Genomic DNA, 15875 nt, shown 5'->3' with positions numbered 1-15875 from the left:
GGCCATTGCTAAATTATTACAAAAATATAAATTTTTTGAAGCACTTTTAGAAGTTCCACACACAGTGGTATTTTTAAAACACCAACCACTGCATAGTGCTTAAGATCATTTAAGATGAAATATATTCAGACCTAAAACTTTAGAATACTCAAAAGGCAGGGTAATGGCTGCTTTTTCATTGCAAATACATTTTTTTCTTCATAAGTGCAAAATACGAAGGTATTCAGCTAAATTTTGTATATCTTAATTCAAAAGGTGAAATTAGAATATAATCTCCTTATTTTTTATTTTAAGGCTATTTCCCATAAAAATTGGTATTTTTATCTGTAGGACCTTAATTGTCTATTCATTTGTTTTTTTCTTTTCGTTTATTTTCTTTAACAGAGAGTGCATTCTTGTGTCTTGTTAGAGTTTTTAATTCTCCTAACTTATTCCAAGACTTTCTGACACTGATAGTAAATAATGGGAAAGGCCTTATAGTAACTGCATCTTTTCATGTAGTCAGGATTTTTTTTTTTTTTTGGATAACTTTTTTTTACAATTTCCACTTGGTTCACAATATTATCCCATTATGACAACTCAATAAAAAATTGTAATCTGTTTACACCAAGACACTTATGTCAGCACAGTGCTTTTGCTGATATGATTTTACATTAGATTATAATATAATATTTGATTTGATTTACATATAGACTAATACCTATTTTATATATTTACACACATATATGAATATCTGCTAAATGTCATTAATTTGCATGGGGTGGTAGCTGATAACATGTGATCTTTCTGACCATTGGCTATTCTTATGTGTGTCTAACGTACTTCTTAGAACAGATACTAGAACATCACACCTCTCATTATACAGTATTTTAAAGGTTATATTTTATTTTATTTATTTTTAAACATTTTTTATTGAGTAAGAGTCATTTTACAATGTTATGACAAATTCCAGTGTAGAGCACAATTTTTCAGTTATACATGAACGTACATATATTCATTGTCACTTTTTTTTTTTGCTGTGAGTTACCACAAGATCTTGCATATATTTAAGATTCCACACATGAGTGATCTCACATGGTATTTCTCTTTCTCTTTCTGTGCTGCTCCACCATGAATAACATTCTTCAGGAGCATCCATATCTCTGCAAATGGCGTTATGTAGTCAGTTTTTGTGGCTGAATAGTATCCCATCATATAAATATCCCACATCTTTATCCAGTCATCTGTTGATGGACATTTTAGGCTGTTTCCATGCCTTAGCTGTTGTAAATAGTGTAGAAAAATCAGCTGAAAACCTTATGGGGGTTCCCTTGTAACTCACTCTTTGTTTTTCTCTTGCTACCTTTAGGATCATTTCTTTATCCTTGAATCTGGCTATCTTGATTAGGATATGCCTTGGTGTGGGTCTGTTTCGGTTCTTCCTGCTTGGGACCCTCTGAGCCTCCTGTGCTTGGATATGATTCCTTCTTTAGGTTTGGGAAATTTTCAGTCATGAGTCCTTCCCATACCTTTTCAATCCGCTTTGTTCTTTTTCCCCTTCTGGAACTCCTATTATGCATACATTGGCACAGTTTATATTACCCCATAGGTCCCGTATATTGTTTTGTTTTTCATTTGTTTTTCTCTCAGCTGTTCTGATTGGGTGCTTTCTGTTGTCCTGTCTTCTAGGTCACTTATTTATTCTTCTGTATTTTCTTGTCTGCTTTGCACAGCCTTTAGGTCAGCTCTCATCTCAGCCAATGAGTTTACTAATCCTACCTAGTTCTTCTTTATAGTTTCTATTTCATTTTTGATACATTTTATATACCTAAACACTATTTCTTTTAGTTCCTTCAGTACTTTGATCACTCTTTTTTGAAATCTTGATTTAATAGACCATCAATGTCTATTTCTTTGTTCATGCTTTCAGGGGATTTCTCTTGATCTTTTCATTGGGAGTGGTTTCTCTGCTTCTTCACATTGCTCATATCTCTCTGGCACCGTGGCTTAAGGAGTAGCAGTTACCTACTTATCCTGGAGATGGTGTGCCCTTAATGATTTTATCGAGAGGTCTTTGTGTCTTTGCCCTGCTTCATGAACTCAGCTTGCTGTTTCATAGGCCTTCTGTTGGCACCCTCATCTGTGCTGCTCTCAGTGGCTGTTGGCCAGCAGATTGTGCCCCCTCCTGACACTAGGTCAGGAGCTGAACTCTTATCCAGTGGGTGGGCAGGTCACTCCCCCTCCTGATGCCACAGTCAGATGCTGTGCTTAGGGGGAAGCAGGTGGGCAGATCACACCCTGTCCCAGCACTGTGGTCAGGTGCTGTGTTCCTGCCAGGAAGGTGGGTGGCTACCCACCTGCCCTCTCCTGGTGCTGGTCGCTCCGCTGCTCTGTGCAGCTGCCTGCTCTGCCTCGGGTAGGCGGTCTGTAGGTGGGCTCAGGGAAGACCACGGAACAGCCCCGCCTACGCTCTGTGCCAAATCTGAGCTCCTTGTTTCCCTTGGCGGCACAAGTTCTCTGAGGTGTCAGGGTAGAAAAATCCTCTCTGCCTCAGGCTATAAACAAGTCTCAGTCCTGCCTAAAAGGTTGTGGGGCCCCCACGTGCAGATTCAGGTCTCAGCCCTGCCCCCGCCCGGGCAATATGCACAGGAGGAGATGGTAGCTGTGGCTGAGCCCTGCCTCTCTTCTTGCGAGATGTGCCAGTAATGGCACAGGTCTGAGGAGACAAAGGCTTCAGCACCCCTCCCCCTAGGGCACATGCCTGCTTATAGTTTTGTTTACCTTCTGAGTTAAAATTTACCTGACAATGAAATGTATAAATTAGGCTTTTGAGGTTCATCCTTGTATCAGTAGTTGATTCTTTTTTATTGTTGAATTGTATTCCATTGTTTGAATATACTATCATTTGTTTTATCCATTCTCCTACTGATAAATACTTAGGCTTTGGATATCTTTTTTTGCAAGCAAACATTTTTTTTAAAAAATGCAAATATAATATACATGCTTACATGTGAACATATCTTAAGTATACAGCTCAGTGATTTTTCACAAAGTAAACACATCTATGTAACCTTCATCCAGTCAAGAAACAGAACATTGCTGTTCCACTTTGGGTTTCTTCCCAGATACTATGGCACCCCTTTGATGGATTCACCATCCTAAATTCAGCCACCATGGATTGGTTTTTTTGCTTTTGAAATTTTTAGTCCTGTACATTCCACTCAACATTATGTAAGATTCATCCACTAGTGTTTTCTGTAAACTAGTATATTTATTTTTATTGCTTTAAAGTATACAACTTGTATGCATGTGCCACCACTTATGGTTATGTATTTATTGTTGACAGGTGTTTGGGTCATTTTCTATTTGGGGCTATAACAAATAGTGATTATGAGAATTTTCTGGATGTCCTTTTGTGCTCTGATGTAGAAGCTTCTGAAGGGTACACAGGGAGTGTGTGTTTGTATGTATGTATATGTGTGTGTGTGTACATATATACACACACACACATATACATATATAACTTTCATTCAAAAAGCCTACTTTCAAATTATTTGTAAGAATTTATATTCCCACTGGCCATGTGTAAGAGTCCCCATTGCATGTTACCCTCACCAATGCTTCATATCACTTAACAACTAACTATTCTAGTGGATGTCTAATGGTGTTCCAAGTGTGGTTTTAGTACGTATTTTTATTATTACTAACGAGCTCAGCCACTTTTCATAGCTTATTTGGATTTTTCTTTTTTTTTATGAAGCACCTGTTCAATTTTTTTGCACATTTTAATATTGAGGTTTTGCCTTTTTCTCCACTGGTTTTTGTTCTCTATATGCCCTAGATACAAGTCTTTTGGTGGATATAGATATAGCAAATATATTTTCGCACCATGTGGCTTTTCACTTTCTTAATGGTATCTCTTGATAAAAATAATTCTTAATTTTACTGAAGTCCAACTTAAAACTCTTCTTTTATGTTTAGTGCTGTGTCCTGTTTAAGAACTCTTTGCCGCTTCAAAGTCATTAAAATATCTCCTACACTATTTTCTAGATGCTTTATTTTGGTGGGGGATTAGGTTATTTATTTTAATGGAGGTACTGGGAGTTGAACCCAAGACCTTATGCATGCTAAGCACACATTCCACCTGAGCTTTACCCTCCCCCAGATGCTTTGCTTTTTGTTTCAAATTTATTAGACTTATAATCTATCTAAAATTACTGTTCATGTATGGTACAGGGTTTAATTCAATACTGTTCCATTGGTCTATATGTCTAACTTTAGGTAGTTATCACATAGACTTAATATTGTTTTATAATAAGTTCTTTAACATTGTTCTTTAATATCAGCTTGGCTATTGTTGGCTCTTCAAGCTTCTCTATGTATTTAGAATCAGCTTGTCAAGTTCTACAAAGAAACAGTAACAACAATTAAGTTTTGGGGATTTTGATGTGCACATATAAATCTTTGAATCAGTTGAAGGGGAACTGACATCTTTAAAATGTTGAACCCTCCAATCCATAAATTTGGATTACCTCCCCTATACTTATTTTTATCACTGCTGTTACAAATTATCACAAATTTTGCAGCTTAAAGCAACACAAACTTATTATTTTATGATTCTGTAGGTCAAGTCAGGAACAGGTATCACTTGGCTAAAAATCAAGATGTCAGCAGGGCTGTATGCCCTTCTGTAAGTCAAAGGAAGAATATATTTCCTTGTCTTTTCCGGCTTCTAGTGTTCACCCACATTTCTTTACCCATGACCCTTCCTCTATCTTCAAAGCTAACAGCTTTACAGCTTTCTAATCCTTCTTCCAAAGTCATATCTTTCTGACCACATCTGGGAAAGATTTTCAATTTTTAAGGACTCCTGTTGTTAGACTAGGCCCATGTAGATAATCCAGGCTAATCTCCCTGTCTCAGAGTCCTTAACCTGATACATCTGCAAAATACCCTTTGCCATGTAAAATAACATATTCACAGATTTCAGGATTAGAACATGGATATAGGTAGGGGTCAGTGTGGTGCACTATTCTGTTTATCAAACTGTTTAACATTTGATACTTTCTGACAAACGTATAAGATAGAAGATCCTGGTCATGTTTAGAATGCTTCCTCTGCAAAATATTGGGCACTGAGTTTATTTGAAAGGACTGAAAATAATATTACCACAGGAATGGTTTCCTAATTCTACTGACATTTACTTACTTTATACTTAAATACCCAAAATGGTCAGCCAGGAGTGGGATCTTGGCAAATAAAATAAAAGTATAATTCAAGCTTTTATCACTGAATTTATTAGCTAATTCTATTTTAGAAACAGACAGAAAATAAAACAATTTAGAGTAAGCCTGCTTGCTTATATATTAAGTGAAAATAAAGTTTTAAAAGCATGTCTGAATATGGGATAAAGTGAGCATCATAAAATGTAATGTTAATATTTAGTACCTGGAAATCTCAAACTCCCAATTTATAAACAAGTTCATACTGTATAGCACAGGGAACTATATCCAATAAAGTTTTGTAGTAACTTATGGTGAAAAAGAGTATGAAAATGAATATATGTATGTTCATGTATGACTGAAGCATTGTGCTGCACACCAGAAATTGACACAAAATTGAAAACTGACTACATATATATATATGTAGTATATATATACATATATATATATATATATATATATATTTGAAAGGACTGAAAGGACTATATATACCAAGAAAAAAATTAGATTGCTAACCAATAAAAAATCTGTCAGTAATATAATGCTAGAAACCCTGAGACACAAAAGAAAATTTCAGGCATACATCTGTTTATAGAGTCATAGAAAAAATAGTGCCTATGCAAGTCCCTGATAAGCATGAGAAAATAGGAAAGGCAATATAAAAGTTCAAAATGCTTTGCTATGTAAGAGCTGCAACATGACTCAGACACAAACTTCAGTGGTCAAAATATCTATATAATTAATGATAACTTAAAGTAATTGAGGGCATCATTTTAAATGAGATAAAAATAGCTGCTCAATTTTCATATTACTAACCAAGTCATTTCTGTTTATAGTAGGTTTATATTATTTTTATATGTATTTATATTTTATAAAGACATATCAACTTAGATCCTGGCAGATAACTGACAGTGGAGCAACTGATTGATTTAAATGGGCATCACAGGCTTATCAGATTTCATATGCTTTAAATATACATTAGATATTAGCTGTCAGGAAGAGTTCAATTTTCATTTATTCTAACATAGCTGTGCCACAGGCAGGTTACTCTGTATTCACAATGGAGGATCATGATAGATATGAAGATATCAAGCCTTATTGATCTTCATAGGGGTGCTTTTATAAGAAAAGGAGAATAAAATAAAAAAAATCTAAAATACTACTTTTTTTTATAGTGTTCTAACAGTTATATCTTTTATTTTTTAACTGAGTTATAGTCCATTTACAATGTTGTGTCAATTTCTGGTGTACAGCACAATTTTTCAGTCCTTTATGAATATACGTATATTTGTTTTCATATTTTTTCACCATGAGCTACTACAAATTCTTGAATATATTTCCCTGTGCTATACAGTATAAGCTTGTTTATCTATTCTATATATACCTGTCAGTATTTACAAATCTTGAACTTCCAGTCTGTCCCTACTCACACCCCTCCCCCCTGTAAAATACTATTAAATCAACATATATTTTTGAAGAATTATGAAAAATGGGAAACTATAAGTTGTTTCTTTAAATTGGAGCAAAAAGAACTACTTTAACTGGAAAAATACTTAAAATCTGGCAAGTTTTATGATTTCATGTTCACCCCTGACAGCTTTTCTTTCCTCCTTTCTCCTTCAATCTTTATTGGACCTTCTAAAGAATTAAATTACAAAAAAGAAAAAAAGAAAGAAAGAAAGAAAATTAAGAAACAGCTCTGCATCTAAAATAACCTCCTAACTGGAAAGATGGTATACTTTGTGAAAAATTTACAGCTGCCAACTTATGATCTATGTCTATATCTGCTCTATCATGAGTTATTAAGATAAACATTATCAGCTATACTCTACTTTCCTATCATGCACATTGTGACTCTAAGAAGCACGCACGCTCTAACTTACCATCTGCTGGTGGTGTACAGGTTAATGCAGTTCTTTTGACAATATATGGTTTTGTAGTCTAGTTGTCTAACTACTACATAATGGAAAAGATGTAGAACTACTGGTACCACTGCCCTCCGTCTCTGTCATTTACCTTAAACATACCTGGAAAAGTAGATTCAAAAACTCATTGGCAAGAACATTTTTCACACTCCAGATCTGATATTCTTCTAGAGTTAAGATGGCCATTCTGAAAGAGAAACAATATTTAAGAATATCTTAAATCTTCATTTTCTTATATTATTTGAATTAAATTTGTTTTATTAAACTTGCAATGGTCATTTGTCTGAAAGAAAACTAATGATTTAATGTAGATGCTGTGTATTCATCCGAAAGTAGGCCAGCAAGAATAAGTTCAAAAGTAACCAAACTCTGAAGTAGTCACTCATAACGTGGGCAATTTATCACCAAAAATCTTCCTCCAGTAAGACCTGGGAAATAACTCACAGTATCTTCTGGTTCAAGGTGAAGTTTACTAACAGAACCCACAAAAGGTTCTGGGTAGAGAAAAAGGACTATTTACTAACTTTGAAAGCATTTTTCCAAACTCTTTGGATTATGCCCTTTGACCCTAGCAATTTTCTAAGATCTTTAAAACATCTGGCAATATTATTAGACTTCTTAAGAGATTTAAAAGAACTAAATATATATAATAAATGAGTATCTATATTAACATTTCCTCAAAATAAAATGTAACATTACTTTCACAAGTTGAGTAAAGCAGTATTTTTTTTTTTTTTGGTGTCAAAGTGTACCAAAAATTACATTTATATACAGTAGACAATATTTCTTGGCAGGCAAAAATATAACCAAATGCTTCTTACTTCATGTTTTGAACAATCACCTTAACAATCCTAGATGAATAATAATGTTCTTAGCGTTTATTACTTAATTATATTTTTATTATCTAATGATTTATTATTTAAAGATATTTAATAATATTTACTATTAATGATATTCATGTATTCATTCAATATATATTACCATTTATTACAAGAAAAGATTTTAAAGCACTGTGATGGTAATTAATGGCTTTCATGATGCAACTTCCATTGAAGTATATTAACACCAATGTAATGGTACAAAATAATGGGTAATATTGTCACCGTCTAGTCACCAGTGAATATGGGTAATAGGTTTGGTTGAAAGGTCCAAAATCTATTCTAAATTTTTACCATTTCATTATTATGGTTACACGGAGATGGAGCAGCTAAATGATCTTTTTTTTTAATGTTCAAAAGTACAGCCATATGAAGAAACTCGGTCTTATATAAAAATAGACAGCAATGATAACCTCCATACTTATCAAACACCCAGAAGAAAGGCGATGGAAATTGTATCTCTACATAAGGTATTTCCTAATAGAAACTTTCCTGTGTTTCTGTTTTCATATATACCAAATATAAATGGCTACCTTAGTTTTGGGCAGAAAAGTAAATGAAGACGGTTATCTGAATTGCCAAACAAAGATCAAGCCCTGAAAAATTCATTTCTATTATTTATTTCTATTGAGTGTCAGTTAATAAGACTATGATGATTTCTTCTGGATTTGTGATTGAAAAAAATGTTACTTATTTTTCTAAGCCTGTGTAAGGCCACTATGGTCTACATCCTACCATTTGCAACTTGGTACATGTCAACATTTGAATAGAAAGGGTCAAATTAACTCATATGTGTCTCACATATATGGATTATCTTCAGTTTCACAGGGATACATAGACATTAAGGCAAACCTATTATAATATCTTTAATAAATGTTTTGAAACTAAAAAAATTCAAGGCTTTATTCTTTGTAAAGTACATGCTTGTTTCTGCTATTATACACTTATTCTGGCTGCTATTAAAGAACTTAGGACAGACCCTCACCAATATTATTGAAAAAAAATTTAAAAACTATATACACCACCCAGATTGAGATGAAAAATAATTTCCATCATCCCAGATATCCTATGCTCCTTCTCAGTTAACTCACCCATCTCCAAAATCACTACTGTACCACTTATTAACATTAGTTCTGTCTCTGTTCTAGAACTTCATATAAATTAAATTGTACAATGTGTTCTTTTATTGTGGCTTCTTTTGCTCAATATAAGTTTTGTCTTACCATAATGTATTAAACTGGGAGAAGTAAAGATTATAAACTACAGATGGCAAGGGCTGTCTCTACTTAATTTTTACAAAATGCCTAGCTTATAAAATATAATGTTTTTATGTAAATAACACTTAATGGAGTTGTTTAAAGGTCGAATGGGCTTTCCTTAGGGACAACTTGGAGTTATTGTAACCACAGGTCCAAATAAGCATTTAGCAGGGATGATGCAGAAGAGATTCAAGTATGTATATGTAACGTATGTATACCAATTCAGAATATAATGTATTTTTAGAAAAGAATAAATTAGTCTCTGCTAGACTCACCTTTGTGGTGTCATGTGCATTCTATGTGTCTCTACAATGTTGGATAGATCCACAAGTAATTCCTTTAAAACCAGAAACCCAAATCAGTAGTTAGGAAAGAGAAGGTATCATTTTTATTAGACAGTAGCTGAAGTATAAAATATTTTTTCGGTCAAGTTTTGTTTTTTTTTCAATTCCAGAAATAGATTGCTTGTTTACCTTAAAAATTTATGACAATTTTCCAGTGGTTTCATTTTTTTTTTACATAATACATTCAGTTTATTAAATTTTCTAAGGTAAATTCTCTTCCCAATTTTGCATCTTTGGCTATGAATATTTTGAGTAGCATAATATAGAACCTAGAAGTAGAAAGAAATCTTTTTCTCAACCTCTTTTAAAAAATTCTTCACTCTATGTTCCTGTTGGAAGTTTACATGCAAGAAGATGTATACAATCAGACTTTACCAGGGTATCATCGGTGCAGTTGTCCTTCCAGACCTCTGTGCAACCACGTGTCTCTCAGTTCAACCCTACAGAGAACTCCATCACCATCAACATCAAATACCTTGAAGCAAACTAAAGAAAAGAAACTCTTATGGAGGAAAGTTACTTTTATATTCTGAAGTATAATACATTTTATTACAACCTGCCCTAGTGAAATTACTTAGTTCCTCAAACAACTACATTCTGGATTAAGTTCTTATTTGGAGGAGATTGTGTCATTAAAGTCCTTTGAACTTGTAGGAATTCCTGTACACTTCACAAGTCTCTCTCCTTATATAATTAGCCAGCTTAGAGAACTCTATCCTTCATCTAAATCTAAAGTTAAATTTCTTGCAAACTGAAAAAGAAGGGCCAAGTTACTATACAATATCTCACAGATTTTGAGAAGGTAATTCAAGCTTTTAAATTAATTTCTAATATTTATAACTGATCACTTCAGAGTTGATTCTTACAATGCTGAAAATATTCCATCTACATTAAGAATCAACAAAAAGCTGGTACAGTCAGCTCCCCGTATCCATTGGTTCTGCATTCACAGGTATAAACAATAGATCAAAAGTATATATGTATATGTATATGTATATATATATATATATATATATATATATATATAAATTTTCCCAGAAATTTCTCAAAAGCAAAACTTGAATTTGCTATGCACTGACAACTATTCACATATCATTTACATTGTATTTACAAATAATTACATTGTATTAGGTACTAAAAGTAATCTAGAGATGATTTAAAGTATACAAGAGGATGTGCATAGATTATATGCAAATACTATGCCATTTTACATAAGGACATGAGCATCCATGGACTTGGTATCTGAGGGGGTCTCAGAACCAATCCTCAGCAGATAATGAGAGATGACTGTATAAAGATTTTGCCTCTCCAATGTAATTAATGTGCACCCAATATTTTTGCCTAAGAACAATTTCAATTCTTCAATGAAGTTTATATACAACAAGCTAAAAATCCAAAATATCAGCACTTTGCTAATTAACATCAATATCAGCAAAATTGCTAGTTAGTCTATTTGGTTAACTTCCACTAGTCCACTGGCAAAAAAATAAATTAAAAAAAAATTTAAGACAACAACCTCAATTGAGAAACAAAGACTTCAGCCTCTTTAATACCAGAACTTTAATGTGAACAAATAATCTATCACAAAGCCAGGTTAGAGTAATGGTATACTATCAGGGAAGATAAAAGAAATCTAAATTTTTAAGATTAAATAATTATCTACTTCACACACCCATGTAATAATTATGCTATTAAGTTAACGAGTGCATCACAGTACAACATTACTAAAGAATATTGAACTATTAAGTATCATACCCAAAATATGCAGTATTTGTGAAGCTGTATTTTAGAAAGATGCAGAGATAATGACCCTAGTGAATATGTAAGAATTAGGTTCCAATTAAATGTAAACTGCTGCATTTTCCTAAACAAATATGGTTAAGATTTAGGAATGTAATATGCTTATAAATTATGCCATAATATTTTAGATAGGTTTAAAAGATAAATTTAGTATTTAATAAAATTGTTTTATCATAAATTTAATTTTGCTAATAAAATATCAATATACACAGTGATAGAAAATAAGTTGAAATTCAAGTTAAGCAAGACAAATTTTCTATATAGACTACCAGAAAATATTTTCTATATGCTTAACATTTTCAAACACATCATGACTGATGTAGTTCATTTATCATGAATTGTACATTTATCTGGAAAATCAACCATTATTAATAACAAAGATCTTAAATTACTCCACAGTAAAAAAGAATAGATGATTGAACCTTTACACTGACGTCAGTAAAACCTTAGCAAGAGATTGCTATTTGCAAAAGGGATGAAAATTCAAGCCTTAATCAGATGATTTTTTACATGAATGGATGCTAATTTTTTTCTCTGTATAGCTTCCAAATTTTGTGATGTTTAACCATTTCTGTCTTTCAGCCAGAGGTCCTCTGCAACAAGCTGATAGCCCACAGGATATCTCCTTAAAATCTATGTGGCTGTCATGATTTTCACCAAAAGCATTAAATAAACCTGTAAAATAGGAACACAGACAGAATAAATCACAGCCAACAAACTTTCTGTTAATAATGACATGCCTATGAAAGGAGGCATGACTCGCATAAACTGATTTAGTTTTTAAAAGTTATCAGTAGTTTCCACTGTCTTAGGAAGTTTTTCCCCCACCCCCTGGCATAATTATAACCAACATTTAACTTCCTAGAAGAAAATACTATCATTTAGTGTTTGGTTTTGTCTGCATACCTGTCTCTATCTTATATTAATTCCAAAAGTCAAAAGTGATTGTAGAATGTAAAAAATAAAAATGTATTTTAAAAATTTAACTGGAAAAATGTCAGAGACCACAATTATCCTAATTTGGAAAGACTAAGAAGAAAAAGGAAAAAAGAAGAAGAAAAGTTGAACTCTATCAAAGATATACTGTGTTGTTATTAATGAGATTCATACAGCTCCTTCATGAAGCAAAGAAAACTAACACACTATATTATAAGAGACAGAAATTCTGTACTGCAGTCTTCATTGTACCACTTAATCTGTATAACTAAATATATTAAATTTCAGAAATAAAGGGCAATTTATAATCTAATCCTGTGGTTTTTAAACTTTTCCTAAAAAATAAATGGAATCATTTTATTTTCAAATGAAATGATTTCTCAATCTCTAATTATAAAAAGGTAAAAACATAACTGCACTGCTGAAGTGGAAACCCTGTCTGTTCTAGCTCCCCTAACAAATAAATATTTCTAAAACACACTAGAAACCTGAAGAATACAGACTGTCTATTTCAAGAATCTAATTCTGTGCCCTCAAAGAGCAGAAAATTGAAGCTAAGAAGTAGTTAAATGACTTGCTAAAAGTAAGAAATTTTTTTTAAAAAGGTCTGAATCAGAAGAAGAACCCAAGCTTTCAGATTTCAAATACAGTTTTTGTGATTATCACCCACAACTGCTCCTTGTAAACCTCATTTAAAATATATATATATATATATATATATATATGTATATATATATATATAGTAGTGAAAAGTTTAGAGCTAAGTGGGGACCTTAGAGATGGTCTAGTGGTTTCTTAATTTTTTAAGGGTGGGGGAAGTATACAGCAGTGGAACCTTCTTCTATATAAAAGAAATACAATAGACACTCCTCAGCTGAGGAAGAGGTGGGGTCATGTGTGGAAGCTAGAGCTTTGCCTATTCAGTGTCCACCACCCTGACCCTGCACCAGATGCTGAGGCACCACACTGGAGCACACTTTCATAATGATTGTCTTGGTCAAACTGATTTTATATATGAGAATATTCAAGTGCAGAAAGGTAAACCGACTTACACAAGGCTCCAAAGGTGGAACAAGGCTCAGGTGTTTAGCAAAGAACATTTGTAGAAAATAGAAGGATTCCCACCTTCACTCAGAGATGGACGAATTGGTGGTGAAGCCAATGGGCCAAATGTCTCTAAATCAAATCATCCAGTTCAGGATTGAGCCCTCAGCAACCAATAGCATTTCTCCAGATGAATGATGTCTGATTCTTCCACTGACAATCAAATCAAACAAGATTATAAAATCTCACTCTTCTCTTCTGGACAATTAATTAGTTCATCCTGATAATGTAACTTCTAAATACACATTTTAATTTCCCAGTTAAACTGTTAAAAAACTACCTAAAACAAAAACTCTGAAAGTCAAATATATTGTATCTAAAGTGGCATGAAAATTAAATTCAAATTAATGTAAAAGAGGCTTTAGAATGGGAAAAAATTTGCAATTTCCCATTAAGCAGGCTGTTTAATTCCAACATGTAAAATAATAAACTAAGATACTTATTTTTTGCTTCCCACACTTTTATCTGTATACCCTTTGGTGATTTTAATCTCTATCTTGGATTTGAAAATTCTTGATCATAGTCTCTCCTGGCTACACAGGTAACACACTAATAGCAGAAACTATGTTTGATTTATCCTGTCACTATGGTAACCACTTACACATTTAATACTTATTAAATAAATGTACAAAGGGGATAGACCTAAGCTTCTCCTTCTTGGCCCTAAAATTCTTACTACCCCTCCTATAAAGGCAGGAGCCTCCTCTGTAGGACAGAGAGTAAATGTATCTCATGAGAAGGATTCCCCAACAAGGGCTGTCTTTTCAGCGTGCTTTTAGATGTTTTTATGGGACATTTCAATAAAAGGATCAAGGACCTAAGCTTCCCAGTATGGTGGGCGTTGTGATGGGCATGGGAGGATGCTCACTTGGGAGGATGAGATGTTAAAGACACTAACAGTGAAAAGGACAGGGCAAGATGAAGGGCGATTGGGAAACAGGACCACAGAGATGTGACATCTACTTCCCACTGTCATCTAAGTGATACCTACTTGAAAGAAACATTTCTACAGTTAAATTCTATAATGGGGGGTTATTTAAATGAAGCACAAATATACTCAATGAGTAGATCACATAATTTTTAGAGATTCAGAGTGCAGTAGCATTTTCAGAGTAGTTTTTACATCAATAACTAGTATTTATAAATTCCTGTGTGCTAAACAAGTATGTGGAATTATTTCCATTTTGCTTTTAGACTTACTACAGCTTAACGTATTCACTGCACTGATACAGAGTAATTTTTCTAATGAATAAAAATGATAATGTACAACCTTGTTAAAGATTCTTTAATTTCACCATCACCAGATTTATGAACATTTAGGCCTATGTGTCAGGCCCCGTTTCTTACCAGCTTTTTCACCAACACCTTACATTGAGGTTATATTGCATTACCCAGAGGTCAGGAAATGTTCTTTCACACATCCACATCTTTATTAGGTCCTGTGTCCTCTGAGGAGAAACATTCTCCCCACTTTCACATCCTTCCATTTTACAGCCTAACCACTAATCCTTCTCTAAACACCTTCTAATGCTTTCCAACCTCACCAGCTACCCTAGGATTTTAACTTCTCTCTTCTGCAACTGTCCTCCACTGTATATAGTATCCAATATTCAAGTGAAGTATGAGTCCTCATTTACAGGTCTGTGGCCTCTCTAGATTACAAAGTATTTGGATTCAGTAACCTTGTCCTTTTATCACTTTTGCTGCTAGAGTTCCTTTCATAGGACCTGATACATAGTAACCACACAATAAATACTTCCTGAATGAATAAATGAATGAATGAATGAATAGCCAAGGCAATCTTCACAGCCAAGGCTTCCCCAACCCAGCTCAGTATTCTTTCTGTTATATCAAAGAGACTCTGCCCCATGAAACAATAGACCCTGCACATTTTAACAAATGTATACAATTATTAGGAACTATTATTAGAACAGAGACTAGCACTACTGTTCTCATAGTTATGTCACATAAGTAGTGTATTAAAGCTCGTTCTGATTTCTTGTTTATACAAATCAGCTATGTCTGTCACCAGTTTAAATGTTAGTAATTTAGAAAACAAAAGTTATTGATTTATCTACTCATCAGAAATCATTACAACAGATCTATTTACATACCTCTTCTGTCAGTTTATATACCAACTGGAAAAGAAGGGGTGTACAGTCAACTCTGAGAGTATAATTGCCTGCAAAATAAATAAGAGAGAATTTTAATACCTCCAAATGGACTACAAACCTGTATTTAATTCTAACTTTATTTTCTAATTATAAACAATATATAACAGATTTCAAATTCAAGGCATCATTCCTGGAGAATTAAAAATAGGGTGGACCTTACAGATTATCATATTAAGTGAAGTATGTCAGACAGAGAAAGGCAAATATCACATTCTATCACTTATATGTGGAATGTAAACAAACAAAAAAATGAT

The 15875-nt window shown here is 33.3% G+C and overlaps 2 long non-coding RNA genes across 2 annotated transcripts in view; both read right to left on the bottom strand.

The window, feature by feature from the left end:
- LOC140693790 (uncharacterized) overlaps nt 1-10093 on the bottom strand; it is a 50379-nt gene extending 40286 nt beyond the window's left edge. Inside the window, exons 1-3 of the long non-coding RNA XR_012069494.1 lie at nt 9983-10093; nt 9539-9600; nt 7229-7313 (exon numbers count right to left, since the gene is read on the bottom strand). This is a non-coding gene — a long non-coding RNA (uncharacterized lncRNA). The remainder of the gene's footprint in view (nt 1-7228; nt 7314-9538; nt 9601-9982) is intronic.
- A 1881-nt stretch (nt 10094-11974) lies between these two features.
- On the bottom strand, nt 11975-15742 carry LOC140693646 (uncharacterized). Its single transcript, XR_012069395.1, has 3 exons — nt 15562-15742; nt 13469-13600; nt 11975-12082 (listed from the first exon to the last, which is right to left on the bottom strand). It is a non-coding gene; the product is annotated as an uncharacterized lncRNA (long non-coding RNA).
- Nucleotides 15743-15875: the final 133 nt, after the last annotated feature.

Source organism: Vicugna pacos, unplaced genomic scaffold (genome assembly GCF_048564905.1).
Source record: "Vicugna pacos unplaced genomic scaffold, VicPac4 scaffold_20, whole genome shotgun sequence".
NCBI classification, from domain to species: Eukaryota; Metazoa; Chordata; class Mammalia; order Artiodactyla; family Camelidae; genus Vicugna; species Vicugna pacos.
The sequence above is the reverse complement of the archived record's forward strand: the minus strand, read 5'-3'. Positions and strand labels throughout refer to the sequence as shown.